The sequence below is a fragment of the Mauremys reevesii genome, linkage group 9 (assembly GCF_016161935.1).
Source record: "Mauremys reevesii isolate NIE-2019 linkage group 9, ASM1616193v1, whole genome shotgun sequence".
NCBI classification, from domain to species: Eukaryota; Metazoa; Chordata; order Testudines; family Geoemydidae; genus Mauremys; species Mauremys reevesii.
The window spans coordinates 81,225,089-81,251,477 of NC_052631.1; the positions used below are offsets into that span (position 1 = coordinate 81,225,089).

The window sequence follows — 26,389 nt, forward strand, 5'->3', positions numbered from 1 at the left end:
TACTTAAAATATACAAATACTCTTGTTAATTTAGGAGAATTACCCCATATTTTTTTTGCCTGAATTTATTTACAAACATTTCAAAGACACCAAGAACTTTTTACTTTAGTACATTTACAAAGTTCAACTGCTGTTCCCTCCAGCAACTATAGAGTTAACTTTTCACTGTGCCTTAAATCACTTGCCTGTCCTTTCAACAGCCACATACCAACTCAGATCACCATTCCAAATATTCTTCTGAGTATATGAACCCCTATGCGTATACTTACTTACTCTGTTCTTGTTTTTTCACTACACCCTAAAAGTTTCCAACCTGTTCTCCAAGCTCTCTGTCTGTTGCCTGGCCGCCTGGGCCCGAGCCTTTTTTTTTTTTTTTTTTTTTGCTGAACTGTTTCTTTCCATGGGTACCAACGTATTCCACTACCAGTTAGCTAGGAGGGTGGGCTTTTCAACTTGCCCCCACCCTTCTGGTCTTTTCCCTAAAACATTTTTACTCCCAAAACTACTCGAGTCCTCCCTAGTAAGGCTTGCCACCTGGCAAAAATACATGGCCATGGGGTAGAGGCCATTTACTTAACACACAATCCAAACTCCTTTGGGGGTCTACCCAGAGACCCACCCATTTGTCTGCTGACACTTAAACAGAAAAGAAAATTACACAGAGAGCAGAGAAAATTACAGTCTAAGCCAGATTTTTCCACTTCTATTACATTGTCCGTTACAGGGGGGGGCGGGACAGAAAGATCTCAATACAACCTCAGAGCTTCATCGCACACATGGCTTCCACCCTGAGGAATTACGAACGAGAAGTTCAGTTCCGCCCACACACCTAACGCCCAAATGAACAGAGCAGAAAAACAACAGTAACCGGTTAAACAGAATAGAACCAGAACCAGATAGTGCACCAAAACCAGATAGTGTTTCCTTATTCTATTAGGGCTCACCTTTAACCATACAATCCTTATCATATAATACCAAACAATACCAAACAAAGCAAACATAAAATAACAAGGGTAAAACAGATAGATGGTGTAAATTCTGCAGGGCTCCCCCATTCTCTATTGCTCACCAAACTGTGACAAATTTCTGTTACCAATTATTCCTCATGTCAGGTGATCAAACTGACACTGCATATAATTAAATTTTAAAGCTTCATTAAAAATAATAAAACAACAATGGAGAGTATTGGGAACACTCCCACATCACTCAGGAAAAATATGAATGCCCCAAGCCTTAAGCCACTTCAATGCTTACACATATCCAGACTGGCCACGTCTGTGTATAATGGTCAAAGAAGGGAAATAGGTGGACGGGAGATTATCCTGTATACAGCTTGTCCAGAATTTCCAACATGCTTCCACTCTTGGGATGGCTGTTCTTTTACACCCTGGACTCTCCTGCGGCGTCTCTTTCAGAGATTCCAGTTCAGGTCAGCTGCCTGTGGCTTTTCCAGTGTCACCGAGCCATACCAGCTACAGGGTTGCAGAAGCACACTGTTGGATCTCACTGGAGAATTAAGCTTTGCAAATGCAATCTCAGTTCTGTAACTTGTACTGCGCCTTTGGTTTGCCTCTGTCTCTATTTTCCACAACCAGCTGGGGCTGAAAGCAGTTTTTTTCTTTTTTCTTTTTTTTTTTTTTTTGGTACTTAACATAGTCTGTACTGATTCTTGACCTTGTACACAGAGCAGCTTTCTCCTTATCTCTGGGGTTAGCCAAGTTTCAAATTAACCCGTTCCTAGACAAATTGCTCACACTGTGTCAGAGGCTTTTCTTTGTGATTAAAAGCTCCTCTGAGATATATGATCTTATCTAGATTGAAGATACCTTCTAATGGGCACTGTTTAGATGGATTTTCACACATGTGATGATTCCAATTCTCTAAATACCTGCAGGTTTTAGGACCATAATGTACGTACATGTAACATGCTGGGGTACCCTTAGGGGGTGAGGTGGAATATTTAGACTGTCTCTCCCCCATTTTCCACACACACACACACACACACACACACACCAAGGCCATTATTTCCTATTACCACGATGCATCTTATCTTGCTGCACAGTCAATAAATTCAGATGGCGTGAGCCCAAGAGAGACAGACGTCCCCACGGACAGTCTTCCTCCCAGTGTGGCTCTGGGGCATATGCTGGGGGATTTTTTTACAAGAGCTCTACATACAAACAGCTTCAGAAGCTACCCATTCACTGACAAAACAGAAATAATTGAAGGATCATGTTGTAATTAAGTGATCCTTCTGGTGGCCACCTTTCCTGGCTCTCTAGCTGATACCGAGGCCAGTCTACTGTACAAAACCTTTTCAGTTTGCTTTTAGTCAATGGATCTGATTCAAACACTTTCTAATTCACCAGAATGCATTCTAAGGGTGTACACCATACTCTGCCTGTACTCTGTTCCTGCCCCATACCTATGGGAAGACACTGGGCATCCCCAGGTCTTAACAGGCAAACAAAAGGTTAACAGCACTGGACTGTTCCTACCTTATCCACAGGACCGGTTCCTCACCGTCGCCCGCAGCTGCTTCTCCACTATCTGAGCGCGTTGCACCGTTGTGTCCTCCAAGGTCAGCCTGACACGTCTCTGCCGAGGCCCCCGGTAAAGGCACCGGTGCGCGCCGGGCATCAGCTGTGACCATCGTCCACCGGCCATTGGAGGAGTCCGGGCAAGGCACAATTTTGCCTCGAGCCCACCCAGGGACGCCAAAACTGTTGCCGGCTCAAAGAGCCCGAGGCGGAGCAACAGCAGGGTTCGTTGCCCGGTGTGCGTCGCACTAATTATCACACCAGGGTGGAGAAGCAAAACCAGGTTTATTTGAGCCCAAAAAGGTGCCAGGGAGAAAAGCATTCTCAAATCCTGCACACAGATACAAAACAGCTCTCTCTCTTTTTATACATGATTTCAACTAAGCATTCCCATTACTCCTCACACTCCTCCTCTCCCCCCACCTTTCATTCCCATGCAGCAAATACACTTTGCAATAGCAATCACATGAAGCAGTTAAGTCATACTTGGCAAAAAACCACCTTAGCTCGTTAGCAACTCTTCTGTGATCAGTTATCTGTACTTTCCCACCGTGGGGGCTACGTTCTCATGCATATAACTTTAATTACAGCACCTGCTTTCCGCCTATCTTATTTAGTATTGGCTACATCTAGTATTAAGCAACCTTGCCACTGCCAGTAATTAGCACATAACACAAAAGGTTACAAAAGTTTAGCAAGGCTAACAAAAGCACTTTACATAAACGTACTTTGGGTCACATAGACCCAAAGCCATCCTCCCGAGTTACCTAGATTTATGCCTAGTGACACCAACAACTCCCCCCTTTGAGAATACTCAACAAATTTTTGGCTGAGTCTTCTCAAACTTTAAAGACAAAAAAACAATGAAGCTTTGCAGAAATATGTACAACTGCTCTTTTGAGCTTAGTCACCCCAACCCAAGAATGAACGCATGGACAAAAGAGTGGAATGTTCATTTAACAACTAAGGGATTGGGGCACTGACTATAAATCAGGTAGGTATACCAAGTGGTTTAATTTTCCAGATGTCTCGGTGAATAATTCAGTCCCATATGCATGCTCCCCATGGACCCAGCAGGATTCGGTATGTGGGAGCCCACACCCACCCTAACCGGTCCATATGCTTGGAAGGAGCACTGTGAATGTCCACACTTCTATCCAGAAAGTGTCCAAGTATGTCTCCATGACCACAGATCAGATGGTACTCCTGATGCATCTGTAAGGGCAGTGGGCCAAGTCTGGTCTAGATCCCACTGCAATACCTTCCCAGCCTCAGTGATATTCAATACCATCTCTGTCAGTAACGTCTGGGTCACAGAACTAAGGGCTGAAATGACATGTAACTACCAACTCCAGCCTGTACTTAAGACAGCTGAGCTTCAAGAGTAAGTCTAGTGGCCTTTTCTAGTTGGCCCAATTTTTCATCATTTTCTTGGCTTTTAGGTCCCTCTTTGTTCCAGAGGAAATAGCCCAGGCTCTCTGTTATACTAATGTAAGGGCAGCCCCTTGTGAGCAATCTGGGTATGTAAAAGTGATCTGAAAACTGGATAAGGACAATGTTATTCAAAATGCAATGAGGGAGGGCAATACATGCTGAAGGATTTATCCAAAACACAGGGCGCAGCCTGTAGAATAAACCCCAAAATCCAATGAATACCACAGTTCCAAATATAAGTCCCACAAATTTCGTCCTGCCAGTGTGTAATTCTTTGTTTCTTCACCAGGGTCAGTTCTTAATGTCCTTTCTGGTCAGGAATTCCTGGACTTTGGCAATGTCAGTGGAGTGAGTGTTTCTTCGTCTTTCCCAAAACAGATGTAGTTTAGCATTCTACAGGGGAGAGATTATCAGTACATCACCCTGTAATGGTTTTGCTTCTTTTAGAAAAATTCAAAGGCACAATAGATTTGTCCGTGGACAAGGGAGAGGTTCAACCAGCACGTCACCTTGTCCTTTTGCCCTGCTGTTCAGAAGCACAATAGAACTAGAAAAAAAGAATAGGCTTATCATCAGTAGGAGAATTCTTCTGAGGTGGAGGGGTCTTTTTGCAGTGAGAATCCTGGGTCCAAGCAGTCAGTCTTTGGCACTTCACAGCGGTGTTGGTAGTCAGCAGGACTCAATACGGGCCTTTCCAGCATGGAGCCAAGGCAGTCTTTCGTTGATGGATCTTTATGTAGACCCAGTCTCCTGGTTCCAAGGAGGGGCAGGCTGCTAGGATCTTTGGGTTGTTTCTTCTTTACCTGTGTGAAAAAAAACCTAACACATTGCATTAGTGTCTTTGCAGATTTTACAAATTTTATAGCTGCATGGGCAAATTTAAGTCCCCCCCTTGTTCCTTTTTTTGGGGGTTAGCCAAGTCTTAGCTGTGAGGAGTGTCCTTGAACAAAGTCAGTGTCTCAGCTTTAAACTGAGCATGTTATCTAGTTTTTTTTTTTTCAGTCAACTTGTTTTTTTTTAGCTTCCCTTCTCAGCTTTTTTTAACCTACAAAAAACTTTCACGTTTTACGTATACACCTGGTGTTAACAATGAACACATACACATTGCTGTTATACAGTACATTAGTCTTATCTAATATATGCCACATATACCATTTCACTAAAATAATGTTATTACAGAGCTTGAGAACAACAAACCAAGACAAGCACACCCACTTCGATGAGTTCATTTAATACAAACTGTAGTCCAATAGCTTCCCACCATCCCCCGCCCTCTGGCTAGAAGTCTGAGGTAGCCAGAAGGATCCCATGTACAATATGGGGAGTGGGTTAACTTTCCATGTCCTTGCTTTTAAAGACTGTTAGTATGCAAATTTTAATAACCACTCTAAATTAAAAGATTTGGCCAATAAAGTTTCTTTCTCTTAAGGAAATTTACTAGACTTTAGTATATCACATTTTCTGATATATCCAAACACTTTGTATTCTAAGTAAAACAAAACAAGTATCTGCATTTCAATTTAACACTGCCACTTGGTTTTAAATTAGACCATCCCATAAAAATATTAAACACAACAATTCTGGCCACTTGAGACAAACACCACAAGACAGAACATAGAACACAAAACATAATTGTTACTCTGTCAGTAAATGCATGGTATGTTGAATGCTGTTCAGCTGGCATTAGTTTTCTTTGATTATCTGAAAGACAAAACAAAAGTCTGCCCCTTCTGGGCAGTCAATTATTACTTAAAATATACAAATACTCTTGTTAATTTAGGAGAATTACCCCATATTTTTTTTGCCTGAATTTATTTACAAACATTTCAAAGACACCAAGAACTTTTTACTTTAGTACATTTACAAAGTTCAACTGCTGTTCCCTCCAGCAACTATAGAGTTAACTTTTCACTGTGCCTTAAATCACTTGCCTGTCCTTTCAACAGCCACATACCAACTCAGATCACCATTCCAAATATTCTTCTGAGTATATGAACCCCTATGCGTATACTTACTTACTCTGTTCTTGTTTTTTCACTACACCCTAAAAGTTTCCAACCTGTTCTCCAAGCTCTCTGTCTGTTGCCTGGCCGCCTGGGCCCGAGCCTTTTTTTTTTTTTTTTTTTTTTGCTGAACTGTTTCTTTCCATGGGTACCAACGTATTCCACTACCAGTTAGCTAGGAGGGTGGGCTTTTCAACTTGCCCCCACCCTTCTGGTCTTTTCCCTAAAACATTTTACTCCCAAAACTACTCGAGTCCTCCCTAGTAAGGCTTGCCACCTGGCAAAAATACATGGCCATGGGTAGAGGCCATTTACTTAACACACAATCCAAACTCCTTTGGGGTCTACCCAGAGACCCACCCATTTGTCTGCTGACACTTAAACAGAAAAGAAAATTACACAGAGAGCAGAGAAAATTACAGTCTAAGCCAGATTTTTCCACTTCTATTACATTGTCCGTTACAGGGGGGGGCGGGACAGAAAGATCTCAATACAACCTCAGAGCTTCATCGCACACATGGCTTCCACCCTGAGGAATTACGAACGAGAAGTTCAGTTCCGCCCACACACCTAACGCCCAAATGAACAGAGCAGAAAAACAACAGTAACCGGTTAAACAGAATAGAACCAGAACCAGATAGTGCACCAAAACCAGATAGTGTTTCCTTATTCTATTAGGGCTCACCTTTAACCATACAATCCTTATCATATAATACCAAACAATACCAAACAAAGCAAACATAAAATAACAAGGGTAAAACAGATAGATGGTGTAAATTCTGCAGGGCTCCCCCATTCTCTATTGCTCACCAAACTGTGACAAATTTCTGTTACCAATTATTCCTCATGTCAGGTGATCAAACTGACACTGCATATAATTAAATTTTAAAGCTTCATTAAAAATAATAAAACAACAATGGAGAGTATTGGGAACACTCCCACATCACTCAGGAAAAATATGAATGCCCCAAGCCTTAAGCCACTTCAATGCTTACACATATCCAGACTGGCCACGTCTGTGTATAATGGTCAAAGAAGGGAAATAGGTGGACGGGAGATTATCCTGTATACAGCTTGTCCAGAATTTCCAACATGCTTCCACTCTTGGGATGGCTGTTCTTTTACACCCTGGACTCTCCTGGCGTCTCTTTCAGAGATTCCAGTTCAGGTCAGCTGCCTGTGGCTTTTCCAGTGTCACCGAGCCATACCAGCTACAGGGTTGCAGAAGCACACTGTTGGATCTCACTGGAGAATTAAGCTTTGCAAATGCAATCTCAGTTCTGTAACTTGTACTGTGCCTTTGGTTTGCCTCTGTCTCTATTTTCCACAACCAGCTGGGGCTGAAAGCAGTTTTTTTCTTTTTTCTTTTTTTTTTTTTTTTGGTACTTAACATAGTCTGTACTGATTCTTGACCTTGTACACAGAGCAGCTTTCTCCTTATCTCTGGGGTTAGCCAAGTTTCAAATTAACCCGTTCCTAGACAAATTGCTCACACTGTGTCAGAGGCTTTTCTTTGTGATTAAAAGCTCCTCTGAGATATATGATCTTATCTAGATTGAAGATACCTTCTAATGGGCACTGTTTAGATGGATTTTCACACATGTGATGATTCCAATTCTCTAAATACCTGCAGGTTTTAGGACCATAATGTACATGTAACATGCTGGGGTACCCTTAGGGGGTGAGGTGGAATATTTAGACTGTCTCTCCCCCATTTTCCACACACACACACACACACACACACACACACACACACACACACACACACACACACACACACACACACACACACACACACACACACACCAAGGCCATTATTTCCTATTACCACGATGCATCTTATCTTGCTGCACAGTCAATAAATTCAGATGGCGTGAGCCCAAGAGAGACAGACGTCCCCACGGACAGTCTTCCTCCCAGTGTGGCTCTGGGGCATATGCTGGGGGATTTTTTTACAAGAGCTCTACATACAAACAGCTTCAGAAGCTACCCATTCGCTGACAAAACAGAAATAATTGAAGGATCATGTTGTAATTAAGTGATCCTTCTGGTGGCCACCTTTCCTGGCTCTCTAGCTGATACCGAGGCCAGTCTACTGTACAAAACCTTTTCAGTTTGCTTTTAGTCAATGGATCTGATTCAAACACTTTCCAATTCACCAGAATGCATTCTAAGGGTGTACACCATACTCTGCCTGTACTCTGTTCCTGCCCCATACCTATGGGAAGACACTGGGCGTCCCCAGGTCTTAACAGGCAAACAAAAGGTTAACAGCACTGGACTGTTCCTACCTTATCCACAGGACCGGTTCCTCACCGTCGCCCGCAGCTGCTTCTCCACTATCTGAGCGCGTTGCACCGTTGTGTCCTCCAAGGTCAGCCTGACGCGTCTCTGCCGAGGCCCCCGGTAAAGGCACCGGTGCGCGCCGGGCATCAGCTGTGACCATCGTCCACCGGCCATTGGAGGAGTCCGGGCAAGGCACAATTTTGCCTCGAGCCCACCCAGGGACGCCAAAACTGTTGCCGGCTCAAAGAGCCCGAGGCGGAGCAACAGCAGGGTTCGCGGTCTGCGTCGCACTAATTATCACACCAGGGTGGAGAAGCAAAACCAGGTTTATTTGAGCCCAAAAAGGTGCCAGGGAGAAAAGCATTCTCAAATCCTGCACACAGATACAAAACAGCTCTCTCTCTTTTTATACATGATTTCAACTAAGCATTCCCATTACTCCTCACACTCCTCCTCTCCCCCCACCTTTCATTCCCATGCAGCAAATACACTTTGCAATAGCAATCACATGAAGCAGTTAAGTCATACTTGGCAAAAAAACCACCTTAGCTCGTTAGCAACTCTTCTGTGATCAGTTATCTGTACTTTCCCACCGTGGGGGCTACGTTCTCATGCATATAACTTTAATTACAGCACCTGCTTTCCGCCTATCTTATTTAGTATTGGCTACATCTAGTATTAAGCAACCTTGCCACTGCCAGTAATTAGCACATAACACAAAAGGTTACAAAAGTTTAGCAAGGCTAACAAAAGCACTTTACATAAAGGTACTTTGGGTCACATAGGCCCAAAGCCATCCTCCCGAGTTACCTAGATTTATGCCTAGTGACACCAACAGTCCTGTGCAAAGACAGGGCAATGCTGGCTGCCCCACAACACTGCTTCCAACTGCTGACCAGGGGCAGCTGCAGCACAAAAGGGAGGATGATTTCTCTCCTGAGCTGTAAAGCAAAACCAGCCAACCACCAATCCAGTAACCATCGTTTAGTACCCCCTGTGGAGTAGGTTAAAAAAGACAAGAATATTTCTCTCTCTCTCTCTCTCCCTCCCTCCCCCCTACACACACACATTAAAAGAAATTAATGTTTTGCTTCAGCTGAAATTTTTAGTGGAAATTATTGTTTTTTTTAAATGAAAAATTTTGCAAACATTTTCAATTTAAAAAAATTCAAAAGATTGTTTCATTTTGTGGGGAAAACCTACTTTCTCTCACTTCATTACTTTTTCTACTAATAAAAGAAGGGAAAAGTTAATGAAGAAGAGGCCACTGGAAACACTGAGGAAAAAGTAAAATAAAATGGAATTTTTGTTCTAACTTTTAATTTTTTCTCATTTTCCCCACCCACACTCCTCCTGCTTTCCAATGGAAAAAAGTCAGAAAGTGAGAGAAAATGACTATTTCCCCTCAAAACAAAAACTTATTTTAAAAAAGAAAAAAATTAAATATTTTATTTCTAATTTTTTCATTAGAAAACAAACAAAAAAAATAACCCAACCTCAATGAAAAAATATTGCAAAATATTTTTGTTTCCCCTGAGAAAAACTTTGATGGAGAATTTTCAACTAGCTGAGAAGCCCAAGGCTTATCTCCAGTAACATCCTCCACCTCACCTCCCTTCCCCTTTCCTTTCCAAATCAATTATGTCTCACCCATTCTGAATGGGGTTTCTTCCATAAGACAAATGGAGGGTGTTCTACCTGTCAGTGGAGGTCATCGCTCTTATTTTAGTAACCCTCGATTTGAATCCTACCTGGTGCTGCTCTCCGGGTCCCGATTTACACCAGTCAGGTAGATAGAACCTGGGTGGATCTTGAAATCTCAGAGCGTAAGAAGAGAGAGACGGAGGAAAAGTGGGGGCAGATGGGACTGGGAAGAAGCTTTATCTTATTTCTCCCTGCAGTGACCTTTCCTTGTTCAGGCCACTAGGAGTCTCTGTTTAGCCACACAACTCCTCTTGAGCTGGAAGCTTGAACAGTTGCCTTCTTCATCACCCTTATAAAAATGACGTTAAAGGGGCATGAGTGATGGAGGGAATTGGCAGTGCAACTAAAGAGCTTTTCACATCAGGGACACTGGTTCAAATCCAGGAGGACATCACAAAATCCACCAACACCACTGACAATCTCAAGAGCAATGGATGAAGTAGGGAGCAGAGGAAAAATACACTGGGAAGTGTTACATCAGCTTAACTAAATTATGTGAATGGTGCCCGGATAATATGGTGATCAGTACCTTAGAAATGAATATGGTAAATAAATGAATTGATAATGTCAGCAGAAAGGCCCAGGAGTGATAGAACATCACCTATTCATCCCTAAAGAGCAGGGGCGGCTCTAGGAATCCGTCCGCCCCAAGCACGGCGGCATGCCGCAGGGGGCGCGCTGCCAGTCGCTGGTCCCACGGCTCCGGTGGAGCTTCCGCAGGCATGCCTGCGGGGGGTTCACCCGAGCCGTGGGACCAGCGGACCCTCCGCAGTCATGCCTGCGGGTGGTCCGCTGCTCCGCGGCTACAGTGGACCTCCCGCAGGCATGACTGCGGAAGGTCCGCTGGAGCCGCCTGCCACCCTGCCGGCAAAATGCTGCCCCAAGCGTGCGCTTGGCGCGCTGGGGTCTGGAGCCGGCCCTGCTAAAGAGGGTAGGAGGCCCTGTAGCTAGGAGCTTATAATGATATTGCCTGAGCTGTACCTAGTCTTCAGATCAGCAGGGGCCTTCATCAAACCCAAATGTAGCTGTCTAACTGGGGGAAGTCACACAGTCCTCGGTTTCTCAGTCAGAACTCCCAATGGGCATTGCTATTGGCAGACAGAAGTGAGACTACTGCCAAAGGAGGAGGCCTGTTCATGTTGCTTTTACTATTCAAAACCTAAGTATGTTAAGTAATCACAACAGACCACTACCAAACATATGTCAAAGTGTCCGAGTGGGATATGGAGTCTTTCTCTCCTAGGGCAGTAGCTCAAATATACATTTATGTGGCTAGAATAAAGACTCCACTTTAATTTGATTGACTTCTTTCAACTTCAGTCAATGTACAATGTACTCCTCATTCAGTCCCAAGGCCTCTTTGCACTCCAAAGGCTCTGTGAGTGAGAAGAGCCATCTAAAAATGTGCTGTGCAATTACTATGCTTGAACCTTAGATACTGTAACCAAACTGTGCCAGCAGGTGGTAGGGTGACCAGATGTCCCAATTTTATAGGGACAGTCCCGATTTTGGGGTCTTTTTCTTATATAGGTTCCTATTAACCCCGACCCCATCCCTATTTTTCACACTTGCTGTCTGGCCACCCTAGCAGGTGGTGATTTTGCAAAGCTGCTCCTTGCTTATGTTTGATTTGCTGTATCCCAGTATTACCACCCCCAAAGCATTCAACAATCATGAGTCAGTCCCCAAAAATCAAACCATCTTAAAAACATGAGATTCTTTAAAAAGAATATATTTTGAGTTCCTTTTATGTGTCACCTGCCTTTTGAAGCTTTAGGGTTCAAGTGTTCAAGGTTTCTCTGTAACCATGAGGACTAGAAACTTACTCTTTTTTAAACAAATGAAAGCTGAGATTCTCATGCAATCACTTGACTCCAGAAGCTGGAGCTTTAAGAAAGACACCAATGAGAATCATGAGAGTTGGTAACACTGTATCCCCAAGAGTCTCACCTATTTGCTACATCTGCTTCCAGGTATTCTCGGTCATCCCTATGACACCTTAGTGCTTCCTGCAACAAACGGACCCTACCGGTCTGCCTGCTTTCATGGGTTGGTCAATTAGCTGTGAGGTCACTTGTGGGGGATACAGAGTGGAGATAAGCTATGGATGGCACTGGTGTGTTGCTAGACTGTATCACTACTTAGCAAAGCTTCCTCTGTCCCAAAGCAATGCCTTTCCCTCTTGGGCTGCTGTTCTCCGCCACTACACAACTGCCAGAACCTTTTCCCCACTAGTTCCCCAGCCTGACCATAGAAATGCCCATGGAAACAATTAGCTCTCAGTACAGCTGAACTAGGACACCAAATCCAACCTGCCCAGCCCAACTTTTGTCACAAATGTATGGACAATTCAGATCCTTTGTGACCCAGGCCCATCCCTACAGCTGGCCAACTCAGAACCCCAATTCTGCACACCCCAGAGCTCACTGGGGATCTTCCACTTCTGATTGGATTGTGGATCTGGTCTGCACAACTTGGCTTATCTGTCATTCGTGGGGTACATACCTGGGAAATGGGCAATTGTCTAAGGGTTAATAAAGAGACCTGGATCATCAGTCAGTCTGTGTTACCCCTGCCTCCCATTTCTGCCTCAGCTACTCAGACAGGGAAGGGGTTAAAAGCTGCAGCAGGGTTGGGCTGCAATCAACTGCAGCTGGGTTTGGTGGGGTGTGGCCATAAAAGATGAGGCAAGGCAGGCAGTAGGTTTTGCAGGACAGATTGAGTAAGAGGAGGTTTTTGGAGAAAAGAAGTAGAGCCTTTTGCTAGCCTGTGATAGGAAAAGAAGAGGAAGCTCAGAGAGGGAAATGAGGTCCTCTGAAGCAAAAATTCAAACAGATTTCTCTCTCCTCGCCTTTGAGGTTCTGTCAGGCCCTGGGGGTAGAGTAGATACTGACCCTTGTCATGGAAGTAATCATGGGAAGGGAGGGCTGTTCATGACAGCCCTATGAGAAAGGAACAGGTTTAGTAAGTTATGAAGGAAGGGTCTTAGGTTATTAGCCTATAGCCAAGCTACTCTGCTTGTTTCTTATGGAGAAGTAAGAACACCCTTCCACCTGCCCTGAGAGCTTAGGGGCCTGTTTGTTTTAGCCCTTCCTGATGGGTTTATTGTTTTAAATAAATCTGCTGGAGCCTTGAGACTGGAGATGTTTGAGCCACTTTGCCAGCACCTCATATGCCCTGGCAGTACTGCCAGCTTGAAGCATCAAAAAATCATGAGATGGGCTTAAAAAAGGGATTTTTTTTAATTTTATTTTTTTACAAATAGTTAATGTTGGGTTCTTTTTATCTGCCTTCTGGTTTCTGAGCACTCAGGGTGCCCTCACTTCATGTTTTCAAGTTACTTTTGTTAATGAAAGCAGAATCTCTTGATTCCAGAAGCAGGGGTGCTAAGAAATGGGGTTCAAAAAAAGTCATGAGCGAGGGCAACATTTGTCATGTAATGTATAAATGGACTGCCTCCCTTATCTGCAGTTACTCCTTTAATCTGCCCCAGTGAATTTAAAGATCTCTGGCAAAAACCAAATGGGAGGAACATTCCTTCCTGGAAGGGTGTGTGAAGCCCTGTGCTTAGCTCCCTGTCTCAGCCGTATGTGCTGCTTCCTGTATTATGCTCTTGACTCAATCGCTTTGTCTGTCTGTTTCTTCCCTACTGCTTGTTTACTCAGGTTTACATGCTGAGCTGTTCACCAGCAATCTGCCTGAGCACATGAAGGTGCTTCAGACGCTGCCCCCTTCCCTCCTGCCTCCCACACTAGCCTGTGGCTTGACATTACTTCTGTGCTACCCTTATGTGAAACAAGTGCCTTAGATACTTTTATAGCTAACAATAGCATCTGTGGAGGTGATAGCAAGTGCAACATTTCTGGGGCTGTCAGTCCTCATGTGTCAGGGCATTAATTGGTCAACAGGCAGGGACAGGAAGAAATATCTTTCCTCCCACTTTCCCTGGAACAGTACTGTAGAATGAGGGGATCTGTGGGTGCTCACACCACCTCTAAAGTTTCTGGCCACTATTAGAGACAGAGTAATGAACTAAACATCTCCTGGTTCTGTTCCAGTAGGGCAGTGTGCACATCCTCTCTGAGGGTTGAAGTCATTGTAAGGGTCTGATTCCATTTAAATAGTATTGCAGCTAAGTGGGACAATCTCTGCTTGCTGTGCTGGGGTGTCGTTCTGTGCCACTAACTGAGAAATAAGCCTCTTGTTGTTTAATAGATCTCGGGGTCTGTCCATGCTTCCTTGGTAACCACTGGAGAAGCTTTGAATCAACAAGTGACACAGAGGAGCTGTGCACCACTGGAAATAAAGGGAAGGGAATGTTCCTAAGTGGCACCTGGAGGAAATTCACTACTGCACCTGTGGCTACTTTGCACCAGCTGGTGCATGGAGGCTGCTAAGGGGCCATGCAGCCCACAATTTTGATTCCCTCCAGTAAAGAGCCTCAGCTCTGTGCTGCCCCTGCAGAAACCATGGTGCAAAAGATGGGGCAGGAGCAGAGTGGAGGAAGAAGCTGAAGAGGGGCTGAGACAGGTCCAGAGCAGGCATGGCTGGAGTGCTCTGATTGTCCCTGACTGCCACATGTTCTGGCAGCCCCAGGGGTGCCCTTACCTATGCTTTGGTCCCCTCCCCAAAAGCACCAAGCAGCTTCCTTTCTGGCCCTGCACTATTGCTTCCCTCTATGCTGTGGGCATGTGATTTCTGGTAGGGAGAAGCCAGCCAGAACAGGACATTTCCCCTTGAAAGTCAAAAGGGTTTACAGGGGCGGCCAGGGGGAGGGTTGTATCTCCAGATAACCAGGGAACTTCTCCTTTCTTTGCACTGGTCACTCACCTGATGATCTGACTAATACAGTCAACTCCAGAATCTGAGCCAAAGGAGAGAGAAAAACCGCAGCTTCCTCTGTGAAACTGCTCTGTGTACAAGATGAACAATACTTGGCAGCAGTGGTTAATGTGTCATGAACCAAATTCTGCCTTTGGTTGCATCTGGGCAACACCATTTACTTGATATCAGTGCCACTGCAAGGGTGGGATTCAGGGCAGACTATATTCATGGAACTATGAGGCAAAGTGGGGTTGTGATGCGGCCATTTAAGCCAGGATTTTCAGAGGGGATTTGCTCATTTGGGGGTGCATTGGCTTTTTTGTGTCTATCCTGATTTTCAGAGGTGGTGAGAAGCTGTAGATCTTGAAGGGAATTGAAAGGAAAAATGCCCCAGAAACAGCAGGATTTGTTCCACCAAAATGTCAAAGATAGAGAGATTAACCTTGCTTCCTCCTGGGGCGTGGAAGAAACTGAAGGATCTGCTCCTAGACATTTCAGAAGAGGAGGGGAGTGACAAAGTAGTAAGAATAAAGACTGAGGTAAACTTCTGGAAAAGAGGAGGTGAGGAACTTAAAATGGACCCTGAGATGTGTCTTCAGCCGGTGTCAAAAGGTGTAGCTCCATTGACGTGATTGGAGCTGGGCCCATTTACAAGAGCTGAGGATCTGACCCAGTGGCTTCTGACCAGAGACAGAAAGGGTTTAGGGTGGATAACGTATGCCTCCGTTACACTATGGATTATCAGAAATGGAAAGTCAGACAGAACAATGGACCTTGGACTTTTTAAAAACTGAATGCACAGATAAAAATAATAATTAAGACGAGAGTACTGTCTGTGAATCAACTTTAGGGACTGGAAAGAAAACTCAGGAGGGACAGTTTGAGTCAGAATGGCTACGGCCATGTTTGCTCATACAGGTGCACACTGCAGTTCTATTATGTAGATGATCAGAAGCATGCTATTCACTTAGAAAGTCAAAACCATTTATTTACAGATAGCATTCTTCATACAAAGCCCAGCATCTCCAAAACATTTTACAATAAGTGGATGTAATCTAAAGAAAAAAGGAGAGTTAAGGATGAAATACCATTTATTTATATATATAGATATAGATATAGATAGATATATATAAATTTAATGGCACAATTGGCTGCTGATACTGCTCCAGTAACAGTGAGAAGGGTCGTTTTCTGACAAGCTCTTTACACTAGCAAAGTAACAATGGCCTGAATTTTCAAAAGGGATTTTGGATTCTGGCTCAGTTTTTGAGTGTCCAACTTGAGACACCATAAAGGGACCTGATTTTCTAAATAAGTTGAGCACCCCAACCTCTGAAAATCAGACCTCTTTATGATGTCTCACCCAAAATCACAAGTCACTTTTGAAAATGTAGGCCAATAAATAGGTCTTCTTCATGTGAGCTGGCTTAGTATAGCTTCAATACAACGGCAGAGGTACAGCAAATATAATAGGCAACTCTGCTAGGAGATCTTACCGGGAGTAACTGGCTGAAGAAAAGGAGACTTCTAAACATGAGATTTATTTTACTAGGACTTCCAAGCAAAGTGATGAAAGCTCCTTCACATGAGTCATTTAAAATTGAACTAAACAAACCACAGGAGAATTCACTGCAGGGAATAATCTTATATTGGCTGCTGGAGAAGAGGGAAAATGAAATAACGGCCCTATAAGTCTATTTCCCCTCCATCTTCTATGATTATACAAAAATATTTCAACACATCTGATGAAGAAATTCTCTGTTATTGGCAATGGTTTTGTAAGTGGGATCACAACTGCCTTAACCTTTAGCTTAGTTGAATATACTAAAAAACCATTGTCACACAACAACTCAACATCACCTCCTAATTGCCACCAATACTTCAGTTACGAGCATTGTCTTTGGCAACAGACTGAAGAAATAAATAATTCTGGGCAAAATTCTCTGCTTGTGTAACTCAATGGAAGTGTGCCAGCAAAAATTTGGCCCTATTTCTGTAGAAACTCACCATTCAAATGCGTGTTCAAACAGACGCTTCTGAATTTGGGGCACTAAGGAAATCTGCTAGCACAGGAAGCAAAGCATAGTATGCAGTTATTAGATAGCTCTCTGTATTTTCAGCGGAGAGAAAATCTTAAACAGTCAAATGAAGTAATCAGTCTTCTGTGGTGCTGATGTGTGTTGCTAAGCAAATGCCTCACTTGGGGTATTTGACAAACTGACACTCTGCCACACTGAGTGTCAAACTCAGCTTGTCAAATACACGGAGCGCAGCACTGCAGGATTTGGGCGTACCACCTGGGAAACCTTCAGTGACGTGATGTCCTAGAGGGGAAGAAAAAGAAAGGTTGAGTTTCTGTCATTGACAGGTAAGGAAAATCCCTCCCTTTAATTGGTGGGGAGGGGAGCCAAATAAGCAAGTGTTGACTTCTGCTGAGTTCACATCAGCTACATTGATCTGTGAACTGAAGCCGGATATGAGGAGCTCGCCCACAGGACTTGAAATATTTACTGCCTTGCCCACACAAGGACCATCCACAAACACAATCTTTAAGGTGCCACAAGTACTCCTGTTTTTTTTTGCGGATACAGACTAACACGGCTGCTACTCTGAAACACAGAAGTGGAGTTTGGATGCATTGTCAGGAAGGCTGATATCTTTCTGGGTACACAAGGGCCCTTTTTGTCTCGACAAAAAGCCCAGAGCATATACCCTAGGGAGCATTTCTGCACTGGATGGGGTCACAGGCAAGATAATCTAATAGAATGTTTGCATTTTTCATTTCTGAAATTATACGTTTAGATAAGCAGGCCAGGATTTTCAAATTTAGGCTCCTGAATTAGAACCCCTGCTGTAATTTTGCATTGCAACGATCACACAGTCACCTGCAACCCCAAATCTGCAAGGTACTTAGGAATGTGCCCAACTTCAAGCATATAAGTCATGCCATTGTAGCCAATGCTTCACATTCTTAAGTATGTTGCTGAATTGGCGTCTCTGGCTCAGGTCCATAATGGAAGTTAGGAGCCTAAATTCCTTTGTGCATCTGGGTCTATGTGTCTAAAACAGGTGTTAGGGATGAAATCCTGGCCCCACTGAAGTCAATGGCAAAATTCCCATTGACATCAATGGAACCAGGATTTCACTCTTGATGTTTAAGTGCTGAGATCACTGAGCACCCAGATTTGGAATTGTCTACCTGAATTTGAAAAATGGGACCTCCAGGCCTATCTGAGATGAAGGATATGATTCTGGTCCCTTTGAAATCAATGTGGGGGTTGCCACTGAATGCACTATTAGCAGGATCAGATCCTAAAACTAGCTCAAAGTCCAGTGTCAAATGCGTTCATTTTCATAAAAAAAAAAAAAAACAAAAAAAACCCACCAAACCAAAACCGCTAAAACAATGTGGCAGTTCAGCAGCGTTCTTGCCTTCACTCCAGGAATGGTCTCAAGCCCGCCACCTTCCGATATTGGACTGCACTGTTTGGCAATAATGTTGTAAGGGTTCTAATTCTCTATTGCTGTTCAGCCAGGGGAGCTCAGAAAGAAATAATGAATTTCTTCAAGAATGACCTTAGGAACGTTCTCTTCCATTGTCAAAATTAAGCCTTTTGTTCCCTTTCCTGCCTGCTCTATGATGAAGCTTCCCGCCCCCCCACTCCCATGAACAAACATAGCTTTCTACCCACATATGCCAGCACAACTCACTCCCCCATAACCTAATGTAACTCCCCACTAAAACCCTGTTCCCTTTGTTCCCTCCCTCCCCGCCCCCCCCCCACTCCTCTGCACACAAACATGCAGATGCAGTGTCCTTGCCTTAATCCTTTTAGAAACAATCTGATCAATAGTTTGCTTTACAAAATTCAGAGCACCAAGTCTGTAAGAGAAAAGACATTGCTAAACTTCACTGACAGATGCATGCGTGTGTTTAAAGGAAGCCGGCAGCTCAGAATATGGTTGCTGCTTGAAATTATGATGCAGGGAAAATGTATCACAACTCCTGGAAAAAACCTATCCCGTGTCACACCATTTCAGTGCCGTTCACATGCTCTGTGGTATAGGCCCCGGCACAGCCTATTTTTAAAAATGAAACAGTTAGCTGCTGTCAGAGTTCTCTTCTTTTCATTTCACATGACCAGAGGCACCAAGTTTCTGAGAACGTAAGCAGGCTATTTTTGAGACCACAGTGAGAAACTCAAATGAAAACCTTTAAAGGAGATGAAAACAGAATTAAACTGTTACACTGGCAGTGAAATGGAGTGGGTGATCTAACAGGTCTAAATTCTAATTTCTAACTTCTGGGTATGATGATATCTTAGTTTCCCATCTCTTATTACACAAACACACACACGTCCCCCCAAAGGGGTGTATTTTTTCTACATGGAAAATAAAAAAATTCTAGTAAATGTTGATCCCCTCCCCCAACCTCACTCCCATGCATAATAAGCATAAGAGCTATGCAATGCTCAAATTCCACTTAAACACTCGAGTTAGGGTTTAAATGGGACTTTAATGATGCATGGTCCTTGTGCTTGTCCTCTGCTTAAGGGAGTATTTCGCCCTAAATAGCTGCATGAACAACACTGTTGGCACAGGGTTTTGTCGATATTGGTAAACTTGCACCAGTGTAACTGAACCAATATAAAAACCGATCCAGTCTGTTATGGCCTTAAGCTACATTGGTTTAGGCAGAATTTAAATGAATCTAAGTGGGCTACCCGAGGGGTTTGCCACATCGTACTAAACTGATTTTAAAGTGACTTAGTCACAGCCGTGCAAGTGTTCTAGTTTAGCCAGGCCACAGATTAACTCTTGCAAAGCTGATGTGACCTAATGGTTATAGCAGGGGACTGGGCAGCAGGTGCTTGGCTCGTCTTCCCAGATCTGTCATTGGGCTCTACATGCAGATTATTTATGATTACTAATTAGACATTGTGCAGTCCTTGGCACCATTCTCTCTATACAAGGGGGGAAAGAAGAATGAACTCGTCATTAAACTAACTGGGAAGTGGTCCAAATGCCTCATGTTTGCTCTAAGAACTCTCTTTCCAGTAAAGTTTGATGTGGAGGTTGCATCAAAAGTGTAAGTCAGCAGAGCTCTATTGACTTACGTGCAGGGATGCTGATTTACGCCAGATGAGGATTTAATACTGAAGTTCAAGAAGGCTCTTTTTAAAAAAACGAGCACCACTGCTTCTGCTATTCTAGGTTAAAGCCGTTGTGGCTTTGAGAGGGGAAAAACAGAGCTGCTCATAATGCTGCTGTCAGCAACAGATAAAGGGGGCAGGGGGGGGCACAAAGTGAAGATCATTTTTTCAGTACATAGGAGAGGAACTCACTCCGCACCCTGTACTGATGGTATGTTGTTTGGGTGGACCTCACTATTGACAGGGATTCTGGTTTCCAGTTGGAATGGGTATTTCCAAGGAAAAACCTGGTGTTAAAAAGCAGACTTAACCATCAATATTGCTGGAGGCAGAAAAACAGAAACAGAAGCTTTCTCCATGCAGTCCCTTGTGAATGGCATAAAAGGCCAATGCTTTAGAAATCCTGCTGTGAGCACATCAGCCACATGGAATCTCTCTTGGGAGTTTTACAGGACTCTCTTCCTATTCACTGTGCAATTGGTGAGAGAAGGAAAATAATAAAGCAGGATGGATTTGGCCCCAAACTTATACAAGTGCCTGTATTTTGGCTGTGTGTTTCTTTGAATTTTCAGTGGAACCGAGCCCAAGCTCTGAAGTTCAGCTCTCAATTTGGATACACACCTTTCTCAGGTTCAATGCAGTCAGAACCCGGGTTTGCACCATTTCTAATTGCCGTACTCACTCAAACACAAATCTCAAATCAAAATGAAAAGAGAGAGAATCCACATGGGTTTGTAGAATGCCCTACCAGCTGTAACCTCGAGACTTGAGTCTCCTCTCACTTACACAGGTGTAAATTAGGAGTAACTCCATTGAAATCAAGTCTTACGCTGATTTAAAACTGGAGTGAGGTCAGAATCAGGCTTCCTGAGTGACCCCCCAAGCTCTAGCTGTAAATTGAAAACCCTAATATCACTGGGCCAAATCCTGAGGCCCTTACTTAATCAAACCTCCTACTGAATCCTAGTCTATTCCACTAAAGATCTGCACCCATCACTATGGTTGATGCCAATGGGAGGTTTACTTGAATAAAGAGCACAGGATTTGATTCAAAGGATTCAATTATAAGTACCAGGCATGCTCCAGAAAAGATCAGAGCTGGAGATAAGAGTTTACACTGAAGCAGCCATGCCAGGTTGTACCCAAGTCCATTTTGGCTATAGCACATCTGTGGATTTGGGTTAGACAGTGAATAAGTTTCAGACAGAGCAACCGCCTAAGTATCATGCCCAGTACATTAGTAACGCCTGCTCTCTGGCTGACAAGTGTCATTGCTGCTTGCTTAGATCATGCAGGACAGCAAATGCTCTGCTCCCTGCTAATGAGGGCTGATCATGTTATGAACCGCCTTCCAAGGATGCTGACTCCAACTAGATGAGAGTTCTTTCAGCAGTAAATAAAGCATTCGATTCCTCGTAAGAGTTGAGCAACAGCAGCACAGGGCTTGCCAAAAGCCACACGACAGCTTTCGTTGTGCGCTTGCTCTTGGCCTTTTTACAGCAGTGAGGTTCCTGGTTGCACATGGGACCCTGCTGCAGATGAAATCATCTCCCCCAGCACTAGAATTAATGGAAACTCTCCTGTTTACTTGCTAAGGGCTTTATAGTGGCTTTAACCCACCATACACTATAGGGGACAGAGTGGAGCTGCAGCAGAGAGTTCCTGGAAGAGCACTGGCTCCAGGAGCCCAGCTGAGGCAGCCACCTGGAAGCAGGTGCAGGGTACACACTGCAGCTCTGTTGGCTGGTACAGAGGGAGTGGGGGTGAGGTTATGGTCACGTCTCACCCTCTCCGAGGAATCCAGCCCTGCCAACAGCACTAAACCAAAGTGGTTCCTGTGTTCAGAGAAAAAGTATCCAATCCAAAGCCCATCCAGCTCAATGGAAATATTCCCATTGACTTCAGGGGACTTTGGATCAGGCACAAAGATTGTGCCCAGCCTCGGCACAGAGGTGCATGTGGAGAGAGGCATCTCGCACCAATTCCCTCTGTACAGGGGCCAGGCACAATGGAGCTCTACGTGTTCCAGAGATGGGCTCAAGCTGGGACATCCAGCTCCAGAACCAGATTGGCAACACCCCAAAGTTCAGGGGTGCTGGATCCAGGGCACTGGCTCAGCTTATCACCAGGGCTGGCAAGCAGCCTCGCATGTGCCCTCTGACCTTCCAGGGAGCTGGGCTCAGGCTGCTGTCTTGATTTTGCGACCGGGCTCAAACCAAATATCCCTACAAGGAAACGTATAAAACAGTGAAATGTTTCCCCAAGCACCTGCTCCCCATGTCTTGTCATCCCAATAACCCACCCCCAGTCAGCGTGATTTTGTCCTTACTTATGCCAGCTGTCTAGAGTAGAGACATAGGCCCTAGGTCCTTGTCTTATTCTCTGCCAGAAATGCCATTCATCCTCACTCAGCCCAAGCTACTCATCTGAATGTCCCCTCTCTGTCCTTGCCCCACACCTGCCTCTGGCCCTTCTTTCACATGGTTCCCTCCCCCTGTAAACCCACCTTCTTTTCAAACCCCACTTCTCCACAGAGGCTTATAAACCAGAGTCCCATAAACAATAAGTCAACCCCCTAAGGTACATGCATTAGTCTCCCCAGCAACTATACGACTGCATGCCCTTCGCTTCCACCTCTCCCTCCCTGCGTTGACATCTTCTCCTGTTGTTTGCACCGTAGCCTAGATGGTAAAGCTCTTTGCAGCAGGGCTGTGTTCATTTGTCTTTGTACAGCCCTGTGCACATCTGTGGTGCCATGTAATAGATGAGTAGTATAATGCACTGTTCACACACACGTTGCTGTGTTAAATAAAAAAATAGGCCCAAATTCTGATCTCTTCTCAGCTTGAGGACCACTTGCTCTGCAGGTGGTCTCATTGACTTCAGTGGAACTATTCATGGAGCAGGGCACTATTCCGTGTGCGGAAGGGTATCATGATCTGACCCAGAGGTTAATGATTTTTATGAGGTACACAGTATTAAAGCTTTCTTCTCTCACCCCACAGAGTCATAAAAATAAAAACTCCTATAGACTATTTATTTGGATAATTGGACAAGGAGCCAATTTACAATGCAGACAGTTAAACTCAGCTTCAGGGATGGGCTTGAACCAATAATCCAGGTACAGACACCCCTGAACTTTGGGATATTCAAAAGCCGCAACCAGAGTTTAATGCTGGGCCCCATTTCACTGTGGCTGACATAAAAGCACATGGTGTCCCCAGTGTTCTTATTTGCAACCCAATTCAGAGACCCAGAAAGGATAAAACTATTAGCCAAGGAGAACCTTTTGATAGCTGATCAATACATGGATAATCTGAGTCTAACACATCAGGGGATCGATTAGAGCTGCAGAAATGGCTTAGGAGCCTGAAAATCAGAAGAGTGGCGATTTACACATGATAATTTATGCTTCTAGGCAAAACAATGTAGAAGTGCTTGATACAATACTAATTATTGCTAGCATTGCATATCCCTGAATCGTCCTGCAAATCCCACCTTGAAACTCACCTTCCAGCGCCGGCCTCCACCCCACCTCTTCTGCACTCCCGCTGGGCTCTGCTCTCTCCAACTGTTTGCTTCACTGACTTCTAAGAAAGGAGAAAAGAAAAAGGGAGGAAAAATGCTAATATCTAAAATTCACACACACAGAACTCGAGAAAAGGACCCAGCCAGTGGGGCATGCGCACTAACTTATCGTATGATCTTTCACTGGCGGAAACCTCCGGATCACCTCCCCCTGCTCGTTGCTAGTTATAGCCCTGGCATTTCTATGTCTCATTTGGATTGAAATCTCCCCAAGGCCAACAACCCTTTTTTATTTCTTTGTAAAGCACCAGGCATACATTAGAAGCTGTACACATAGTCATTAATAATAAATCATCATCATCATAAATTAATTATGGTTCCAAGTGCAGAGTTCCCAGGCACAATCAGCTGCATTTTCTTTCCTGGCAGGATGCATGGGGAGAAAAGACAAATGAAGAAGCCAACCCTTCTATCCATATACTTAAAATATACTGTCCAGCTGCATGGTTTTTCCCCTCCAAGGAGAGACCCGGCAAACCCCCTCATTAAAAATATCTGCCCCAGGGAGGCTTGAATATTGGATATGATTCTGTATCTTGAGGAGAGGGATTCTGGAAGCTGGGCTAAGAAATGATCTAGACCAAATTGTAAACATAGGAGAAAGACACCAAGGAAGGTGCGGGGTTAGGGTGACCAGATGTCCCGATTTTATAAGGACAGTCCCAATTTTTGAGTCTTTTTCTTATATAGGCTCCTATTACCCCCCACCCCCCACACTTGCTGACTGGTCACCCTAGTGGGGGTGGAGTGTCCAGGCAGAGGGCTGGCAGAAATTGGAGGTGTTCCCTGGGATCTCACCCCAAAGTCTCCCGAAAGAGACCCCCCCAAAACAACTTTAGACAGGAGAATTGCTAGAAGTGGTTTGTTGCTGCCTGTTCTCCCAAGCTGTACCCACCTCAAAGTAGAGGTGGAGGAGTGAGACAAGTGTCCCAGTTGAAACTCCGTCCCTTCTCCCCTCTGCCACCTCCTTTTACAGCATACAAGAGAGTAAAGCCAAGCAGGAGTGCCAGCGGGTACAAACCATACCTGTAGCTGTGCTCTCACGGGGGAAGAAGTTGTGTGGTGCTGGGTCAGGCACGTGGGGCCTGCTGGGGGCACCCAGGGAGCAAAGCAGAAGCAGAGCAGTGGGGCTCAGCCCAGGAAGGCAGCTCGTTTTTGAAGGGGCCTCTCCTTCTTCAAGAGGAAGCTGAAAATGGGGAAGATAAGGCTGAGGTTAGATAACAGGAAATGTCTGGATGTGAGTGACAACATGTCAGAGTTGTGAAATGCAGCAGCAGCAGCAGCAGCTCCTGGCTTTGTCCCTCTCACAGGGTGCAAAGCTCACAAACTGCTGCTAAAGCAAAGCTGGATGGGGTCTGTGCAAACTGTCCAGACGCACTTTCAGACCGAATACCTTGCAGATTAGAACAGGCCCCAAGGCATCAGCAGAGCTGGTAACCAGGCCACATTTATTGTATTTGAGCTAATCACACCTTGGGGGAGGCTGTTCTCTGCTGGCTTACAAAGGAACTCCAGGGGCTAGTCCAATAGCCTCTTGCTTTTAGAAGGGGAAATTTACTTTAACTATTTAAATGGCCAGACTGTCTTGGATTACGATGCTGCCCATGGCTACACTGTGACAAAGCTGGCAATGCGGACTCGTGGTGCAGCAGGAGAGCAGAGCTATAGGGAATGCACTTGGGAAGGGAAATAGATGAAAGAGACATAGGCTGGCAGAGAGATATCATTCAGCCCAAGAGAGAGGATATCTCACCAGATCAGCTGTTCCTGAGAGATTTTTTGACACCTTCAGTTGCTTATGGACCCAATTAAAAAAAAAAAGATCCCAAGCCAGAACCAAAAGAGATGGGGCTGGTTTGGGACCAAGGAACTGAATCTCATCCCCAAACCGATCAGATGTCTTTGGATCTGAAATTGTAGTTTGGACCCATCTCTCTTGCAAAAGAAATAACCAGCCCCCATCAGATCACCATTGATTTCCACAGGCGATTTATCGGAAGGAAGCATTTGTTTCTAAAAGTCACTGTATATATCACGGACTGCACTGCTAGTTCTCTCTGTCCATCTGTCTGCCCATCTGCCTATTCACCCACCATATTTCTAAGACCCCTATCTCCAGAGTATCTAAGCCACCAGTTCTCAAACTTTTGTACTGGTGACCCCTTTCACATAGCAAGCTTCTGAGTGCGACCCCCTCCCCTTATAAATAAAAAACATGTTTTTATATATTTAACACCATTATAAATGCTGAAGACATAGTGGGGTGGAAGCTAACAGCTCACAACCCCCCAGGCCTTGTGACCCCTGAGGGATCCTGACCCCCGGTTTGAGAACCCCTGATCTAAGCGTTCTACACACACCAGCACAGAAACATCAATGGTTTGTTTACCATTAGCTTGTTCTGCACTGGAGAACTTTCACAAACCATTCTCACCATTGTGAACACCACACTGGTTCCATGGGTGTTAGCAACAAGGGGAGCCCTCATGGAGCCAGCTTGCCAGTTCCAACTGTCATTCTCATCTAATCCACACAGTGTTGAACACAACTGCCAGAAAGCCCCCCACACTAAGCTCCACAACGCAGCTAGGACTATGGAAGCTGAACTTGTGTTACCAACGCTAGGAATTTTTTGGAAAAGTCTTAGCGCAGACAGCATTGTGTGCAGCATCTTCCTACGGAGTCAGTGCTCGTTTGAAAGATGTCACTGCATGTTTAGTCAGCTCCTGGCTTGTGTCTCATCAATTACCAGGGATCAGTTCTCCCTTAGTTGCCACTCAGAAGCTGCCTTTCCTTCCCATTTTACCCATCTAGCCTTCCCTTTTCCAACTTTCCACTGCTGTCTCAGTACCTCTAG

General features: G+C 44.5%; 1 long non-coding RNA gene across 1 annotated transcript; it reads right to left on the reverse strand.

Annotated features, from left to right (window-relative positions):
* Nucleotides 1-15,758: 15,758 nt before the first annotated feature.
* On the reverse strand, nucleotides 15,759-24,712 carry LOC120372650. The gene is made up of 3 exons (XR_005585093.1): nucleotides 24,559-24,712; nucleotides 23,455-23,534; nucleotides 15,759-17,115 (listed from the first exon to the last, which is right to left on the reverse strand). It is a non-coding gene; the product is annotated as an uncharacterized LOC120372650 (long non-coding RNA).
* Between the last annotated feature and the right edge of the window lie 1,677 nt (nucleotides 24,713-26,389).